General features: G+C 49.4%; 1 protein-coding gene across 1 annotated transcript in view; it reads right to left on the bottom strand.

Annotated features, from left to right (window-relative positions):
* Nucleotides 1–204: 204 nt before the first annotated feature.
* Nucleotides 205–19,920, bottom strand: part of LOC109292256 (protein phosphatase 1 regulatory subunit 7-like) — a 37,944-nt gene continuing 18,228 nt past the window's right edge. The window contains exon 10 of the mRNA XM_019509634.1: nt 205–1,796. The gene's annotated coding sequence lies outside the window, so the exon portion shown is untranslated. The remainder of the gene's footprint in view (nt 1,797–19,920) is intronic.

The following is a 19,920-nucleotide window of genomic DNA, read 5'->3' as shown; positions in this document are numbered from 1 at the left end:
AGCTGGAACCAACTTCCAAGGGAAGTGGTGCTGGCCCCTACCCTGGGGGTCTTTAAGAAGAGGCTGGATGCCTACCTGGCTGGACTCATTTGAGTCCCGTTTCTTGTTTTGGGGTTTTGTTGTTCTCCCGCCCTGGCGGGGGGTCGGGCTAGAAGATCTACTAGGTCCCTTCCGACCCTTAATCTATGAAACTATGAAACATGCACAGTAGAGCTGGGACAAAGGATTTCCATACATAGCCACTGACTCCCTTTGTGAGCTTGGGTAGGTCTCTTCATTTCCTGGCATTGCCCAAGGAACAGATATATAATTTCCTTTACGAGCGCATGGAGGTCTAGGGACAAAAAGCACCAGACTAATGCATCTTGTTTTTCCTTTGAACTTAGGCAGTACTGGGCCGAAGAGGGAGAAAACCAAGCATGCACCAAAAACTGAGGAACAGGATGATACGACATGGTTGCCTGCAATAGCCAGCAACTAGACTTGAAGATGTTGGATGCCCCTTTCAGTCCTGGGTTTTTATGATCTTATGCAAGTAACTACAGACAAGAGTCCAACAGAAGGGACCCAAGGAAAGACTAAAGTGGTGCCAACCCTACCAGTGTGCTTTTCAATGTGGTTTCATTGCAATTGGTTGGAAACACAATGAAACCCTAAGGGGTTATGAATGCAAGACTTCATTTCATGCAAGACCTGCCTCCCTTGGCAGGCAGCGTTTGATCTCTGCGGCAAAACAGAACACAGCCACCGGTCACTGGATCCCCCTGCCAATGCGTGCAGACAGATGAGTTACAGAGCCCGAGAGTCTAGGATGCAGCCTCTTGATTTACCGAGATGAATGAACCACATGCTGTGACCTTTCCAGAGTGTATCACAATGAGCTTTAAACCTTCCCTTTCTTTACAATTCATCTTCTCTTTCTTTTTTAATAAGCATGTGGATTTTTCTCCTTTAAGCTATTGGGAAATTCTAGCATGTCAGAAAATGGCATGATATGACCACCGTGCAAGGAGGGTTTATCTTCTGTAAGGACCCCTAAGCTTTGCTAAGACTCTCCGGTCTTGCCCATCAACCTCTTTATTCAGGGAAGTAAGTAGCCCTGGAAGGAGAAGGGCAAAGCATAAGCCAGGGTTTGGAAAGCAGCTAAAAGAAAGCAAAGAATGGGGAGAAATGATTCATTTTCAGCATGGCAAAAGGTTAATGATGGAGCATCATTAAGGTTCCAGGAGGACTAGAAAGAGTTTAAAGGAGAAGATAATTAACTACTGGAATCACTTACCTCAATGTGCAGTGGATTCCCCATCCACTAAAACATTTAAATCAATGCTTGGTATCTTTTTAAAAGCTAGTCTAATGCAGACAGGAGTTGTGGGCTTGAAGTGCCAATTATTCAAGGAAGTCCTATGACCTGTGTTAGCAGGACATTAGACTAGATGATCATAACGGTACCCGTGAGCCTGGCCTTGAAATCTCAAAAATGATCAATGCCCTGGAAAAAAAGGGCGAGCAATGACCATGCAACATCTGCAGGTAATGCAAAATCACTTAGGTTAATCAAGCCTAAAGAAGGTTTTAGAAATCGCTCGTCAGGGAAGGCAAATGGCATCACCACGGTCCCCCGTTCATCTACCCTGGGATCGTCGGGGCCATGTTCATCGGCTCACTCAGAGCACATCAGGATTTCATCAGGTTTTGCAAGAACGTTCCTCCTGATAGTTCAGGTATCTGAAACAGCGTCAAGCGTCGGCGTCCCTGGGTGGCAGGTTTGAGAGGAGCTGAGCGGTGGCTTGAAGCACCTGTAGTAGGAGACAAGCAATATGGATTCAGAGCTGACACCTAGGAGGACAGAAGCCAAGTTTGAGGCTAACTTCGGACACACATGGCTAGCTACCTCTCACCTAAGAGGGGAGTTTGAGGCAGGAGACAAAGATCCGTTTCTATCTTTGGCCCTGTCACTGGCTGGTTACAAACCGCGGGTGAGCTGCTTTCTTTTTCTGTGCCTCAGTTTCCCCATCAGTAACTCAGCTAACACATACCCACCCATTCGGATGGAGCTGCAGCATGAAGAAGAGGACCACAGAAATGGACTGAGGTGGCTACTGCTGCCGAGCTAACAGACACGGTGCTTTATCTCATGCAGTGGAAGTGCTTTAGAGTAAGGTGCACTGGACACATCCCACCAAGGGAGACAGGACACCAAAAATGACTTTTGTGTGGACTTGAGCCTCCACGGAGGATTCATTCATTGGTGTTTGTGATGCAGTTAGATGCGGCGAAAACGATAGCTATACAGGGACAGACTTCAGTGGTGAATGCTAAATTGAGTCATGGCAGCACGCACAGCTATTTTAGGGACAATGCTGAAAGAAAGCACTACCAATTTTGAGACAATGAAAGCAAGTCCAGCTGTCTACACTTAGAAAACAAAGGACATATCTCTATACCTTCCCTTGGCACTGTGTGCAAGGGTGCAAATCATTCAAAGCGCTTCTGTAAATATGTATATGTAGCTACTTTAAAAGAATAGAGAGGTTTCAGCACGGACCTCTTAACAGCCATCACAGGAAGAAAACAGGGCAACATTTCAGAGATGAATAAAGTTTTGAGACCAAATTTAGGTCCATTGATTTTTTTTTTTTAAGTTTCATTTGGGGTTAAAAAAAAATCCATTTGACCCCAAGTGAAATTACAGAATCAGAGAAAACGAGGGTGGGAAGGGACCTCAGGAGGTCACAGCTAGTTCAACCCCCTGCTCCAAGCAGGGCCGTCCTCGACTACATCATCCCAACCAAGGCTTTATCTAGCTGGGTCTTTAAAACCTTCAGGGATGGAGATACCCCAACCTCTCTGGAAAACCTGTTCCAGTGTTTGAGAGAGTTTTGTTCAGCAAGAAAAATAACATAGGCGAGTCTCAGGTCAACCCCAAATTAGTTTTATTTATTCTTCATTTTTTTTGGATCAGCCACCTAATCAAAAATCTACTTTCACAGTCTGGTCAGCAAAACTCAGCCTGGGGGTGCAAAGAAATCTCCTTGCCAGTGTACAACCAATCCTATCTTTCTCTTACCTTTTATCTTTTAAGCTCCGTTTGCCTTCCCAGCTAGCGAGTGGAGGGAGGAAAGTAATAATAGCACCCAAAATGGCAAGGGTTTTGGGGACACTGGACACAGCATGGGTGTTTCTGCTGTGCATGCAAAACTCTTGGTTCAGAGATGGTACCTTTTGTTAGACCCACTAAGAAATTGCAAAAAACAATATCTTTTTCTGCAAGTTTTCGAGCACTTGGGGATGTGCTGGGCATGGGCACTTGTTCTACTCCATCTTTCTCCATTGCGCTGCAGCCTTGGCTGCCAACTACAGATCGTGAAAACTCCTCCTGGGGGTGGTCAAATAACGTACAGCGTGCCCTTTTATCAAGACCCGCATGGAGGGCTGTGATATGATGCCGCAGCACAGCAGCCTGGGAGGGAGAACCAGCAGTGAAACCATTCATGTTGCATTACCCGAAAGTGGTCCCCCGTGCCCAGCGCCCGCCCGTCACACCGAGGGCTTCCCCAAGGAAGCAAGCAGCACAGTCTGATTGCTTTCCCAGGCATTTTGGAGATTTAAGGCCACTTCTCCATTTCTCCTTGAAGGCTGCTTCCTTGAGCTGCTTACTCTATGAGCTCATTTGATTCTCACACACAGAGTTAGATACGATTACACTCCAGGAAGGGATATTACTTGAAATTCAGTGCATTAGGGACCATAGTAATTGTAGAGCAGGGTGACCCCGGCTTACCATTCAGCAGTAATTTTTCCTGCCCCGGCTGTGTAATGGAATAAAGTCAGGTGCTGCTGTTTATTTTTATCCACTTACAGCCAAGTCAAAACTACGGGTAAATCTTTTTCTTTTTCATTCTTTTCTGCTAAATAAAAGACAGACCAAACATCCCAAGGAAATGCCATTTAGAAACTGACTGCACCATTCAACATGTGCCCATACACATACCAGGCACTGCAGTTACAGGTTCAACAGTGCCTTAAATCTGCCCATTTATAGACTGTAATAATCTCTTCTAAGAGTAGCAGTGCATGGGGTATTTCTTAAGCGGTGTAATTCAATGCAACTTTAAACATGCATACTTTGATAATACTCAGAGACATGAAGAGACAAAAACATCCAAGGGCACTGAAGGCACTGGCCAATGTCATTGCACAGCCACTGGCAAGAATATTTGAGTACTCATGACGCATGGGCCAGGTCCCGGAGGACTGGAAAAGGGCCATTGTGGTCCCTATTTTCAAGAAGGGGAGGAAGGAGGATCCAAGCAACTATAGGCCAGTCAGTCTCACCCCCATCCTTGGCAAAGTCTTCCAAAAGATTATTAAGGCTCATATATGTGGGAGCCCAGCAGGAAAAATTATGCTGAGGGGAAACCAGCAGGGGTTCATAGCAGGTAGATCATGCCCAACTAATCTAGTCTCTTTGTATGACCAGGTTACAAAACACCTGGATGCAGAAGCAGGGGTGGATATCGTTTACTTAGACTTCAGAAAGGCCTTTGATACGGTATCCCACCCCATACTGGTGAACAAGTTAAGAGGCTGTGACTTGGATGATTACACAGTCCGGTGCGTGGCAAATTGGCTCGAGGGTCATACCCAGAGAGTGGTGGAGGATGGGTCGGTATCGACCTGGAAGGGAGTGGGCAGTGGGGTCCCGCAGGGCTCGGTCCTTGGACTGATACTCTTCAATGTCTTCATCAGTGACTTGGACGAGGGAGTGAAGTGTACTCTGTCCAAGTTTGCAGATGATACAAAACTGTGGGGAGAAGTGGACACACGGGAGGGCAGGGAACAACTACAGGCAGACCCGGACAGGTTGGAGAAATGGGCAGAAAACAATAGGATGCGATTGAACAAGGAGAAATGCAAAGTGCTGCACCTAGGGAGGAAAAATGCCCAGCACACCTACTGCCTAGGAAATGACTTGCTCGGCAGCACGGAAGTGGAAAGGGATCTCGGAGTCCTAGTGGACTCCAAGATGAACATGAGTTGTTAGTATGACGAAGTCATCAGTAAAGCTAACTGCATTTTATCGTGCATCAGCAGGTGCATGACAAACAGAACCGGGGAGGTGATACTTCCCCTCTATCGGGCGCTGGTCAGACCACAGTTGGAGTACTGCATCCAGTTTTGGGTGCCACACTTCAAGGGGGATGTGGATAACCTGGACAGGGTCCAGAGAAGGGCGACTCATATGGTTAAGGGCTTGCAGGCCAAGCCCTCCGAGGAGAGACCAGGGCACCTGGACCTCTTCAGCCTCCGCAAGAGAAGGTGGAGAGGCAACCTTGTGGCTGCCTATAAATTCATCATGGGGGCGCAGAAGGGAATTGGTGAGGCTCTACTCGCCAAGGTGCCCCTGGGGGTCACAAGAAATAATGGCCATAAGCTAGCAGAGAGCAGATTTAGACTGGACATTAGGAGGAATTTCGTCACAGTTAGTGGCTAAGGTCTGGAATGGGCTCCCAAGGGAGGTGGTGCTCTCCCCTACCCTGGGGGTCTTCAGGAGGAGGTTGGATGGGCATCTGGCTGGGGTCATCTGAACTCAGCATACTTTCCTGCCTATGCAGGGGGTCGGACTCGATGATCTATTGAGGTCCCTTCCGACCCTAACATCTATGAATCTATGAATAATTTTATATATAATTATTTAAATAGAATATAACAAATATACAAAATATCCTACATCATTTTTTTTCTGAAAAGTCTTCTACTGTATAATACATCTATATTACCATCCACTGGAAAAAGACAATAGGATTCCACCAGTTCAATGTTCGTCTCATTTTCCTATCTACTCCTCCATAAGCCACGGATTTTCCTCTTCCCTGCAACGGTGAGTAATGCACTATATGCAACTACAGTTATGCACTGCACGCAAGCACACACAACAGCTTTTTCTTTCGAACAGGAGCGTGCTTGCCACAGTCCTTCTCAGAGGATCGAAAATTGCTGCACCTCTGCGGTGAGCACTGATAACTTACGTCACGAGGTCCCTTCCAGGCCTAAACTTGTGTGAATCTGTGTGAATCTGTAGGTCCTGCAATAATTCAGACGGAGGGTCACTCATGTAAATGGACGACTGCCCAGGCGTGAGACCACACTCGGGGCTAATATCCTAGTTGGTTATTCCATACTTCACAGCCTCTGGATGGCAGACCATTTGCTATCTAATCGTATTGCCTAACATACCCTGTTATTATTGGATGGATTAAAACCCCAAATTAAATGCCCTCCTATTTCTAAAGTCAGAGCTAAGTCTCTCCGTCAGGTTCCCAAATGTGGCAGGTTAAAGGCCTGGGGCTATGGCTCTTCCTGCGGGTCAGTGCATCATCTGGGAGGAAGGACAGCTGAACAGCTGAAGACACACAGACCCACTGGGTTAAGCTCAGGGAGTCAGCTTTGATGCCATCGATGAGTCAAGCATTTGAAAAGAAACAGGTCTCCCTCTCAAGCCTGGATCTAAGGAGCAGATAGAGGAGCAGAGATGTGCACAGACAAGGAGGCTGCTCCAGAGGGTGAAGGGACCTGCAAAGAGGGGCAGGGAGAGGGAAGGCTGTCCTCAGCTTGGGCCACCAGCTCATTGAGCCCCTGTAAGGACAGTGGTTGAACACCCAAGCTGCTGGTGAGACCCACCACCATGCACCTTGGTGTGACTCAGCCCTGAGGAAATCCAGACCCAGATGAAAAGCCTTGCAGCCAGTCTGCTGAATGGATGGGAGACCCAGCAATTTGAAATCTACTTCATCTTGATGGACTCCCATAAAGAGGCCATCCTAACACACGCAAAGAAACCAGCTTCCATGCTGAGCCCAACACAGCTGCAGATAGGGACTCTCCATACTGAAATCCAGTTGTAAACCAGTTTAATCCCTGCTGGAAACCGGAGTGGCTACAGGAGTGGCTCTAAATCACGGTTGACTGCAACAGCCTCCAGAGCTGCCAACAGTTGGAAGGCAAAGGTGACCCATAGCCCTACCCAAATGGCACCGGGAGCTATTAGGGAAGAGGGTGTAATGCAGTCCTGACACCCCATGCTACTAAGAAAGCCCTGCTCTGAGGGCACCCCCTGAAAAGCCATGAGCTGGCTTCCACTTCTGTGCAACCCAAGAGCAGGACGAAACTAGAGGAAGGTAACATTTCCACCAGCAAGTAACGTCTACAGGTCATCCAAGCAGAGCTCATCCAGAGTAGGTTCTGTGTCTAGATTAAGTAACATAGGCTCATGCATTATTTGGACTATGGTCACACTCAGAAGCACCAGTCATGGACAAGGACCCCATTTGTGCCCAAACACAGAGCAAAGAGATGGCCCCCAGCCCTAGGAGCGCACGATCAAAGCTCAAGCCCTAAAAGCTGAACAACCACACAAGGCCAACTCTCTGGCCAGCAAGACGCTGACTGCGACATCCATGTCCTTAGACCACCTAAAGACGGGGCTCAGAGGAGGGAGTCTCCGGGGCTGGCATAGCCAGGCTCACTAGCCCTGTCGATCGCACGAAGGTCATGGGGATGTTTTGTCAGCTCTTCCCCCTGCCGCACCACAGAGACCAACCTGCAGCCGCAGGGAGATTTTGAAGGCCCTAAGGTTGCGCAAAAAGAAAAGCATCAGGGACATTTCAGGTTTGAATCAATCTGACGTTTCAGCTCCACGGGGCTCGGCAGTGAGGCCAGAGGATAAGGGATCTCTGAAATGAGAGTGGCATATCCCTGCAAATGGGGGGGGTGTCCAGCAAGAATGACAAAAGTAAGGGCGGTACAGGGAGATCGCAGATGTCGAAGCCAGGAAAAGAGGATAAGCGGGGCCAGTGGAGCTAACCCCTCAACCATAAGTCTCCTCTTCCTAGTACCTGGGTCTTCCTGGTACCAAGGGTCAACACGCCCTCGTCTTTTTGTGCAGGTGCCAGCTGCAAAAGACGGTCTTTCCCAGCTTTGGTATCAAAAGTACCCAGTGGTGAAGCCAGGGCATCAGTAGAAAGACTGCCACCTCCTCCACACTTGTTCTGCCCATCAATGCAAGGGCACAGAGCAAAGGCAAGAGTGCATACCCAGGCCTTTGCCCTCCACCCAGGCAGCTGGCAGCAGCCATCTCTGAGCTGCAGCACTTCCCACAGCATATGGAAGGCACCTACAAGTCACCTGCTCTGCTACCAGGCGAGGAGGGAACGGATGCCACCCACCACCAGCCAGACCCTCCCTGGGCTGTGCTCTGCGCGGGGAGCAGCTTGGTGGGTTAATGAGGAGGGATGCTTGACTGACCCTGAGACTGCCCCAAACAAAGGGGATCCAGCTCCGGCAGTGAGAACAACGGCAGTAAAAAAATAAAATAAAATAAAATAAAAAAAATCCCTCCTGTTTCTTTGTCTCCAGGTTGGTTTAGCTTCGGACGTGGCTGCCAGTGCTATCGAAACAGAGTACCTTGCAAAATAATTCAGTCATCCTCCTCAGACGCCTGCGAAGCAACACAGCCGTCGTTCCCCCATTGTCAGCTTGGAAATGAGAGGATGGGACCTGCACCCCCGCCCCCCCTCCAAAGCCTTACCACTAACCCATCCTTCCTCTCCAGGCTCCCCAGCAGGGCAGCAGTGTAGCAACCCGCTCAGAAACCTGAGCCCCTTCAAGGAGCAAAGCGATCGCAGCTGCTCGAGCTCAGCACCTGCAGCGACGTTTATTTTGTTAAAAGGAGGCATGTGTCGGTTTGACAAGTCCCAGCCCAGGGCTCCCCATCCGCAAGGAGCAAGCTATATATCACCGTGCTCCCCCCGGCGCTGGAGACGCTGCCCAGGCTTGACGAGACAACTGCTCTGTCTGTGCGTGTTATGCCTTAAAGTGAAATGATACCTTCCAAGTTGGCGGAGGGGAGAGGGAGGCTGGGGAAGATCCCGGACTCTTTTTGATGTGGTTCAGCAAGCGCGTTTGTCTTCCCTCCTCGCTGGCGTGACTGAAGCCCTCGCATCCCCCTGCGCGGATGGCAGGAAGGCAGGCAGTGGGTACCGATCACCTCTTCGGCATGGTGACCCCCAAGGGGATCAAAGAGCAAGCGAGCGCTGGGCCTTTCACCTGGGGAGCTGCACAGACTTAATTCAGTCTGATGGGAACAGGCCCAAACAACAGCGCTGACATGCCCCAGCATAGCTGAATGGGTCATGCCCCCCATCCAGGCAGGCACAATGGGGGGGTTTCCACCGCTCGTCACCCAGCGTCACTGGAGACAGGATGCTGGATCAGCAGGGGCAGCTTGGGAGCAAGTGTCCCAGAGGCTGTACTGGAATGGGTGCTGGACTGGACAGACCCTGGCTGCATCCAAGTCACTGGGAGTTTTGCTTTTGGCAGCAGAAGCAGCAGTCATGGCAGTGCTGAATGCGTTGGGTCACTGTGACCCCCCGAATAGGAGGCCCCCTCTTCTACTAGTTGGCACAAGGCAGCCAGGAGGCGCCGCGCTGGAAATCCCAGCTTCCCAGAACTAAGCTTTCCCATCGCAACCCAGAAAGCGACTACCTGGAAGACCCACAATGGCAACCACAGGGGAAAGAAAAGTGCCAGCTGCAAAGGACAGTCTTTCCTGGCTTTTCTACTGGGCTGCAACATGGAAACCAGTTCTGCCATTTGGTATTTCAGCTCCAGGGGATGCAGTACAACTCTTACCTGCTTCGTTCAAATAGGGACTGGTGCTACTGCTGCTCAAGTCCCTGGAAAACCTCTCCTTCTCTGCAATAAGGGGAGCCTGAGCCAAGGCACAGCAGTGGCCAAGCATATTAAGCATGCATCGTTTAGGTTGCTCCAAGCCAAGCATAGAGCTGGATGGGGAGGCTGATTTCCCCAATGTTCACAGGCAACTAGATCTGGGGTGTCAGCCGGGGCCCCATCTCTGCTGCAGAGCACAGATATCTGTATTCCTGTATCTATATCCCCATCCACAGGGGGTGGGGATACAGATACTATAATTAGTATTAGTACTATAGTAATATGGTATTGGTACTATAATTAGATAGTATTCCTAATATCTATATTCCCATCCTCAGTTGTATGGGGGGTGGGGAGGGGGGCATCACTACTGGAGTCCATAGAGCCGGACTGGGTTGCACTAATGGCAAATCTGATGCGCGTTGTCTGAAAGCACTTGAGACCCACAAAGCCACTTACTCCCTGACCTATTTCCACCACCCCTCTTTCAGACGACTCATAAGTGACTTAGATCACAGAGAAACAAGGCTGGAAGGGACCTCAAGCGATCATCTAGTCCAGCCAGGGGTTGAATCTGCAACCTGGGGTTATTACTAGCATCACGCTGTGACCAGCGGAGCTAAAAACATGCCCTGCCACAATTCCCAGTACCACGGACTTCCAATTTCATTTTAAAAGGCGTTTTGACAGCAGCATCAGCTCTGCCATAGAGCAATTTAGGGAACTTGTGGACTTTCCTTCAATGAAGGTTTTCAAGAAAAGGCTGGACAGGCATCTGTCTGGGATAGAAGACTATAGCAGATGACCTCTGAGGTCCCTCCCAACCCTTTGATTTTATCACTACAATGCCACCCTCTCATCCCAAGTTGAGCTGTGCAGCACATTCACTGAGCCAAGATCACAGCTTCTTGCTGAGAAAGGAAAGCACCAAATGCAAAGTCTGGCATTTTAATATCCCACATCATCCGCACCCATTGTTGGGAGCAAATGATCCAAATCGGTCACTTCAAGTCTATGCTAATAAATTAGCCGGAGATTACAGCAAGGGGTACTCAAGACAATCCCTGGGCAGGAGCCTTCCTTCCAAACTTGCCTTCACAGCCTCATGCTTGTTGAACCAGACTGCAGCCCTGGAGAGCAGACCATGTCACCTCTGGGACCGAATCCAATGATGACCGAAACCCATAAGCGTTTGACAGCTATGTGATGCCCTACATGAAACCAATTCAATCAGCCCAAATCCTGTCCCCAGAGGACAGGTCCCTGCACTGCAAAGCTGCCGCCAGCTCGTAACCTCAATGGAGAGGCCAAGGGTGAATGGTCACCGCAACAGCAGATCCCTTGCGACCTGGTTTGACACACAGCAGCTAACCACGTGGTCCCCGAGCCAGAGACGGTGGCTACTCCCATCAGTCCGGTGGGGCCAAGTCTTCCCAGGGAAAGATCGAATAACCTGGATCCTTTTCACCCCATATCTACAAACAGTGATGGTATTTTGCCCCCGCTACCATCCTAGCACCCTGGGCATCATCATCCTGCATTGGCTTCCAACCTGGCAATTGGATTCCAGGTTTAATCCCCAGGAGCCCCCATCCCTTTTCTGATGCCTTCCCTTGAGCTGGGGCATGAGGTTTTTGTCCTCCTCTGGCAGGTCCTCATCCGAGGTCTCACCCACTCCTCCCCTCTGCATTCATGCCACTGCTCAGGGCTTGCCGAATTTCGAAGGCCACAATGTGCAAGACACATGGCCAAGGAGGGAGAGAAAACTTCCTTTGAGATTTGCAGGGGGAACACCTCAAAGTGCAAGGCTGCTACAAAAATGAAATTAAAGCAGATGGGAAAGAAGGCAGACCTCCCCCACGCCGCACCCCTGGGGATAATGCAGAACACATTTCATTTCATCTCTCCGCGTGGTCCTGCAGGAGCGAGAGGAAAACACCCCTGCTGTGATCTATCACCAGGCCGGGAGGCTACCGCAGCACAACAGGCCTGGGAAGCCAGGCGGAAATGGCCTAAGTGCCCTGGTCATGCATCCCGCTTCGATTAGGGGGACCTGTCTGTCACCCACATTAGACAGGACGCACGGCCAACGTCTGACAAGTTGAAATGGGGTGATGAAAGGTAACGAGGCTGCTGTTGAACCCCAAACTGAATGGTAACAATTAGGGAAGGCGTGTTCAATGAATGGCTGGGCGTGGATGCACGCGATGAAATAAATGGTCTGCTTCATCTAGGAAAAGATGAGACCTGCTGTCAACCGAGTGGGCCTGGTTCTTCAAGTGGCTCCCCAGCCCTCAACCTCCATTGCACTTCAGCCACAAAGCCCCTTAAAGCGTGAAGAAAATAAGCGACAGCAGACTGGAAAATAAGTTGTTCACGCATCGCTTGATAACGGGTGACATGGGTGATAGGAAAGCGCAACAACGAGCAAGGAGCTCATTGAATGCGTTCACCTTTCAAGCCGCAGAAGGACGGGTCCCGATTCAGACAGGCTAATAAAACAACCTCCTCGGTGTCAGACTTACAGCCTCCAGGGCCGTACCCCCATAAATTCAAGTGAGATCTCCGACGGCCTGAGCATCCACTGCAGGAGCTCAGGGCAAATGACAGCCCCGGGATGTGCTGTCATCGGAGGCCAAACTGAACGAAGACTCCTGGTAGTTCAAAGGGACCTAATCAGGTTAAAAGTAAATATCGTGTCCATAATGAGCTGAGCTGGTAGCAATGCCTGCATTTACGATGGCCTAACACTTTCCCACGGTTTAGGACATTTATAACCCTGCTCATGGTGGGAGCTGAAACTCTTGCGATCTGGGTCCTTCCAGCTGAATGTCTGGGAAAGTTTCAGTGCAACAGTTCAGCCAGCTTAGAGAAAAACTTCTTTTCAAGGGGTCCCCTAAGGAGTCCTTTGATCATGTGATGTATACCAAAAGAAAATCCAAATTGGGGTTTAGTTTGACCAAACGCAATCCTGCATCATGGCCCAACTGCTGCAATTCAGGCCCCCGCGGTTATAAGAAATGCTAGGGGATCTTTAATAACCATCAGTTAGGAGACAGCAATCCCAGTCCAGTAACATGTGGCCAGGACGGGGGGCTGGTTTAATACTGACAGGGTATCACAAAATCATAGGGTTCAAAAGGATCATCTTGTCCAACCTCTTCTAGAGAGGACATATTTGGGGTTTGTAAAGCACCTCAGACAGGCGCCTGTCCAGCCTCTTTTTGCTAGACATCTTCCAGTGAAGATCTTGCAGTTTCCCTAGGCAGCTTGATCTATTGGTAGCACACAGACACCTCCTGGAGATTTGCTAGCCAGATACCGCCGCGGCCCAGCCTTGCCTAGCAAAGAAGATCTGATAGGAAAAGAGAGCAAAACAGCATGGCTTTGGGCATGATAAAAATTATTCACAGGTCACTAGATTCATCTGTAATGCAATCCTTGCTCCCTAAAGGTTAATGGAAGATTTCCTTTTTCTAGTGCAGCAAGTGCAGGGGATTTTCTATGTCTTGTGGGATGCTCCCAGCTTCTTTAGCTGGAGCTTCAGTGGCATGGCTTCTGCATGAGCTACTTGCCTGTAGCTTGCAGGATGTAGCTGTTGCATTTTTGTTCCAGGAACCAAAAAATAGTGGCATGAAAGAGCTACAGAAACATGATGATATCATTATAACAGGACAGGCCTCAATGTCCAGTCTAGCAAAGTTGGGGCTTGAGGATCACCAACTGCATCCCAGGAACATTGGTTCCAGCAAAGAAGCTGGCATGCGTGCAGCGATCTTACGTGAGGCACTGTCTGCGCAGAAAACAATGGGCAGTCCCTGCTCCCAGGAGACTTACAGTCCCAGCAATACCTTAAAGGCACTGAGGCCTCCTAGCGCAATAAATCTCAGTAATTTCCCCCTGCCTCGCACTGCTGCTTACACCTGTACCAAGCAAGTGCAAAGGGCAGACCCGGGGGCAGCATTCCACACACCCTCCGCAGAGGTGTAAAGGAGCCAGCCACCTCCTCTAGCAAAACTGATTTCCCCTGCAGCTGAAGGGAGCTGCGGAACGGAGCAGATTCCTGGCATAGCTGCAACGTGTCTCGTGCATGGAGCAACTCTTCGCCTTCCACCTGGGCCGGCAGACTTATTGCACGCAGACCTGCTCCTTCAATGCCTGATGGACAGACTTAAACGTAACAGCAAAATACAGATGATTAGCGCACAGATGCTGACCCCAGTGGGGATAGCTGGAAGTCGTCGTTGTTGGTAGTCCCTCGATACGAGGATGATGGTCTTCCAGTCCATCTATGGACATTGGTGAGTCCATAGATGACTGAGAAGGTCGACCTGAGATCCATACGTTCGACTGCAGACATGAAAACCAGTTCCAGGGGGAAGGAGTAGGTCCTGGTGATCATAGAAATCAGAAATTATAGAAGTTAAGAGCTGGGATGTTGGGTCCCAGACCTTTGGTGTCTATTTGCCTCAATAGTGAGGCGTCTTTGCTCAAAATGATCAATGGCTTGTCATGCATCATGGCACCATTGGGAACAATTCAGCGCTTGAGACTCCAAGGTATAAATGTTGCTATCGTATCTGTTCAGAAGGGTCTTACTGGGGGACACCCAACTAAGAGCGCATGCTTGAGTGAATAAGCCCCCAAAGGAAGAGGCAGGGACCCCCAGCAGAGGCAGTTGGAAGCAGGCAACGAGATCAGACTCCAGCCAGCCCATCAACCAGGTAGTCGCACTTCCTTGAATACAGCCACCTCGATTCACAGGGCGAGAAGAGGTCACTTCTTTTCATTTTGCCAAGAACTGGTCACCTCTTCTCCAAGCAAGAGCATGAAAAAATGGCCCACGAGGCTTCTTGTGGACCATACAACCCATCTCCAGAGCTGGGCCACAGGTGTATTGCCGTTGCTACAGAAGCTGCTGGGGGTGCCAGCACCCAGGGGGTTAATGCCAGTGTCACTGCCCACCACTGATTTTCTGCAATTTGGGCATCAGCTTTAACCCTCTGGGTGCTGGTGGTGCTGACACAATGGCTCCAAAAATTGCAGCAAAAAGTAGCCCTGTGGCCCACATCCAGGGGTGTGTCACCCAGCCTGGCTGACCCAGCCCCTGGCTATGGCCCACCCCTGGCTGCGGACGGGAAATACGGCCTGGCAGCTCATTTGCATTTGACATCCCTGTCCTAAAACGATATCGCTGAATTAACGGAGGCTCATTTAACAGCATCAAGAAGGAGCAAGGGCATGAAAAACCTCCTATGGCAAGAGATGGAGAAGATCAGGATCGTTATCTTCAGAAGAACAATAAGTGGTGACATGAGAAAAGAATATAAAATAACAAAAGGGACAGAGAAAGTTGCTCCAGAACCTCTGGTCTCCTGTCTCCTAACAGATGTTTGAGGGGACAGTCAATGCAATTTTAAAAAGTGACAAAAGCAAGCGCTATTTCATAATGTAGAAAATTAGCCTATAATTAACTTCACCACCATGGGAAGTCATTGGAGGGCAGGAGCCTGGAAAGGCCAGTCACCTGGATGGACACCCATAATTTTCAGCATTAACAATCACAATCGTCTTTGTGGGCGAGATTTCAAAATCATCCCAATCAGGGTTTAATTAATTCCTACCTATCAGAGACCAGGAGGAGAGCTAATGTGACAGGGTGAAGATTAGCCCACGGCTGCTACCTGTGAGATGGTTCAACCTTTCTCGCCATCATCTGTTATGGGCCACTTTCAAGGATAAGACATGGGGCTTCGCAGCTCTTGGCCAAGGCAGTCAGAAAACGCTCATGTGCTTCTGCCCTTTCTAGAGTAGAGCATTGCAAGCCTGGCTTCCCACAGGGAGCTCGTATGAAAACCATAAGTGTGACAGCTGTTTAACAGCTGTTTTTGAAATATGGACCCTTCAAAGACAGTTGCATCGATGATACGTGCATTATGGTGTATCCTTATGGGTTTGCTAGCAATTACTCGTGGCTAAATTCAGGAAGTCAACTCACAGAGGAGTAATTTCATGTAAATTCCCAATATTGTCCATGCAGATTCTCTACCCTTTGAACTTTATCGATGGATAGCTTTAATGCAGGGAGGGGGTGACAGCTACACAGTGCAAGAACAGACAGACCAAGGCCTGCGACCAATAGACGGAAGTCCAGCAAGAGTCAGATAAACTTGTGATCAACTGCAATCTCCATGCAGAAGCTGGACAACAGGCGTGCAGAGAAGCAGCTTGGGTTTTTTTTCCACCACACGTTCTTGGGATATGGTTTCTGTTGTGAATAGTCAGTGGTGGCGGCGATCCCTCATGTCAAGGATGACCTCTACCACGGTTCATTGATGTCAATGAGCCCAATCCTTGAGCCACAGACCCATCTGCAGAAGTTGCAGGTCTTTCTGCAGGAGAAAGTAGGCTGCAGCCTGGGATTCCTCTTTTTTCCCTTCTTTTGCTCTCTCCTCTGATTTAATGGTTGACATTGCAGTTGCGGTGCCATTGGAGTTGGTTGTCCGGCAGCTTCTCCCAGCTTTTAAGGTTGGCCTCCCTTCAACGTGTCCTTGTAGCATCTCCTCTGGCCACGACTAACCTGGAAGCAGAGCACTTGTTTTGGGAGCACTTGCTGAATGTCTGGTCTAGCAAAGTTGGTGCCTGAGGATCACCAACTCCATCCCGGTAACACTGGCGTCAGCAAAGAAGCCGGCATTTGTGCAGTGATCTTCCCATTTGATGTGGAGGGTTTTCCAGAGGCATCGTTAGTGATACCTCTAGAGGTTCTTGAGATGATGATGGTAGGTCACCACATTTCACATCCATAGAGGAGATAATAGTAATAAATAATACTGGGCTTTATGGAAGCTGGCCAGTTACTGAATAACACCACGGTGAACCCCATGTGAGAGCAGCATTGCAGTACTGAGCTGCGGATGTGACCAGAGTGAATTAAAGAAAACTTCAGCCCAAGGTCTCTGGTAGGAAGGAGAGGAACGCAGTTCCCCCAGCCAAGAAGGATGATAGCTAGAGAGCCTGAGACTTAAGAGGGTACCAAAAAGGGGGCAGAGATGCATTTAACTCTAGCACTGTGCCAATGTGACCCCCAGACTTTTGGCAGGGATCCCATAAAAAGACCCCATCCCAGGCTCACTCAAAACCAGGCCCAGGTTTGTACAAAGGGTTTGTGGCCCTCAAAAGGGGGCAAAAAAATCCAATTCTCTTCGTATTTCAGAGGAATACGAAGAGAATTTTGCATCTGTAAAGAAAACCAGCTCATTTCACATCATTTCTGGTGTCCCAAGGAGCACTGCGCAGAGCTCACAACGTCTCCCTTCCAGGGGAAAAACAACAAAAACACAAATGATCAGAAAAGAAGGGACGAATGAACGCAAACTGCAAATAAGCCCCAACAACAAAGACGCAGGTTCGGTTTGGATCCTTCCCAAAGTCTGAGACATTTTGATCTACATCTCTGGGTCAGCCCCATTTCCAAATCACTGTCTCTTGCTCTTGCATCTTCCCCAAACACTAGGCTTTAAAGCGCGCTGGTATTGAACATCACGTCCTCCCAGGTGTTCACCACATAAATCGACACAACTCAGAGAGAGAACAAGAAAGACCCCGATACTGGGTAAAAGCTGGGGGAATTGTCGTACCCATGTGTGGTGACCTATCTGCTGCCTTCACCAAGGTTTGGGACATCTGTGCATGGAGGGCTCAGGTCTTTGCTGCATCCAATGTTGACTGGGTGCTGGAAATGTGGGAGAGATGAAAAGGATGTGGCTGTGGCGACACAACCCTTGAGGATGCTCCAGATCTGACCCTATGGGTCCACCTCTTCCAGCCTATGTCCTGCCTGCCCCAGTCCTCCCAGACTGTGTACCTTGCCCAGAAAAGGAAATTGTATAGTGCTGGAAGGTCATGAAGGCTGTGTATACTAATTATCTCAGGGATTTCTTCCCCAGTGGGAGACATGCTAGTGGGCTGTTCACGCCACCTATCCCACCTCTTTGTGCAGAGGATCAGGACTAGGCCCCACAAGTTGTACCCCCAGCACCTCTCCATCACACAGTCCTGGCTGAACATCTTTACCCGGCAGGCAGCGACGAGGAGGTACTATCAGGTAAGACTCTCCAGCACTTGCCCCTGCTCCTTTCCCTCCTGCCCTTGCCCTGCCACCCACAGATGCATGGGATAACACCCTCCTCCCATTCTCTGCCCAGGGCACACAACTCGCTAGTTATGACTCTGTAAAGAGGGCTGGGGGTGAGGGGAGGGCTCACACATTGGCTCTAAAAAAATCACATCTGTTGGTTTCGTATTTGGCAAGTTCCTTTTCTCACCCAGCATCACTTCACAACCAGAAGTCTCAACCTACCAAAAGAAAGACTCGGCGGATGGCATTTCCAGTCATATCCAGACACAGAAGATCCAGAAATCCCACAAAGGATGCTGTCTCTTGTGGGGTTTCCAATTCAGCTTTGCAGACCCAAGAAACCCAGATGCCACAAAGAAGTTATTCGAAATGTTTGGATGCTGATAGCGAAGCCAAAAGCACGCTCTGAACATTTGAAGTTTGGCTGTCCCTACCTTGAGGCACACACGTGGCTAATTCAGCCTCCTCGGTACATCTACACGTGCAATCAGTACACACGAATCAACTCCGGTGCTTATTTCTCTGGAGTTTTTTGCTCCTAGGCACATCATTTGAATGTGCAGCCAGGAACAAATAACTCTAGAGCATTTAGCTCCAGAGTTTATTTATGTGCAGCACATTGAGCCTGGTTGGAGCAGCCCCGTAGGTCAGCCTGCCATCCCAGGGCTACTCTGACCCAGGTCAATATGCCCAGGCCGGGGGACTGGCTGGGGTATGAGGGTGTTTCAATGTGGGGCTAGCCAGCAAGCAGGGTCTGCCCGGAGTATAAATCCAGGCAGAGCCCACCCAGGGTGAATACCATTTATTAGCAGAGCCCCCATTCCCTCTTGTACACTCCCAAACCTAAGTGACACTAAGTGCTTCTCTTACAACAGGATGGCAGTCTTAAATGCACCATCTCCCAGGTCCAGGCCTCCCACCCTCCTCCCCAAGGAGGGACGGCTTATGTACCACAAGGTTTCAAATCTGAGACACCAGCAAATCGGGAATGATGCCATCAGTTCAGATTATCCAATCTCCATCCACATTTTGACCCAAATTTGCACTCTGGCACCCTCCACAGTACTGGCCCAGCACTAAATGCAAATCTTGAAAGTGCCTGGAGCTTGTTAAAATAAAAATACTATCATTGTGCCATGGACTATCTCCACCAGGGTCATCACCAATGAACAAAAAGGCCCAGTGATGCTGAAAGGTATGTCCTTTGTTACTCAGCCTAGAGGGAAAGGCCTGCCAGTGCTTTGAAAGATACACAGGCACAGCCCAGGCTGCTTCTGGAGAAATGAGGGATTATTTGGCATGAGCTGCCAAACTGAAAATTAAAAAAAAATGGCTTGGATGGACCTGAAACAAATATTTTTCAGCTTTTTCATCCTCTCCCACCCCCAAGCACAGCAATCTGTTCCATGCCCAATGAAGTTTTGGAGGGGGGGCGGGGAGGGTAACTCAAAATGAAATGATTATTTTTGCTTTTGGGTTACTTTAACTTTTTCTTAACTTTTTTTTAAGTCAGGTTATTTTTCAAGGAAATGATTGGTATGCCTCTCCAAAGCTGCATTTTCTTAACCAAGTATCTCATTTGCTGAGCAATGTTCTCCTAGCTCTATATACCTCTTCTGTGGGCAAACAAGGTGTATCCTTGACCAGCAACTTCTACTGGCACCCAATTCACTGCCCAAGGAAAGAAAAGCAGACTTCGTTCAGTGAAAAGAGTCGCAGAAGCTGCGCTGGAGGAGTTAAACGTGGTGCTGCCTGGAGATGGCTCCTCTATTACCTCCCCCTCGACCTCTCCGCCAAGGCCTGGGCTTTGGGTTGTTTAATGAAGATTGATTTCCGTAGGGAGGCTACCTCTGTCTAGACTCTTTACGAGCCACCTGGCATTGCGTCCACCCACACAAGTGCCTTCAGGGCCCAGGCACGGAAAAATTCCAGGCAACGAAGGAGCATGGATATTCAAGCAGACTTCCACGCTTCCATGGCATGTCTCCCAACTGCCCTAGGGGCCCTATGACAGGCGTGTCATAACCGCTAGGAACCAGAGCTAGTTTTCG

The sequence above is a fragment of the Gavialis gangeticus genome, unplaced genomic scaffold, assembly GCF_001723915.1.
Source record: "Gavialis gangeticus isolate Ggan-Ray unplaced genomic scaffold, GavGan_comp1, whole genome shotgun sequence".
NCBI classification, from domain to species: domain Eukaryota; kingdom Metazoa; phylum Chordata; order Crocodylia; family Gavialidae; genus Gavialis; species Gavialis gangeticus.
The sequence above is the reverse complement of the archived record's forward strand: the minus strand, read 5'-3'. Positions and strand labels throughout refer to the sequence as shown.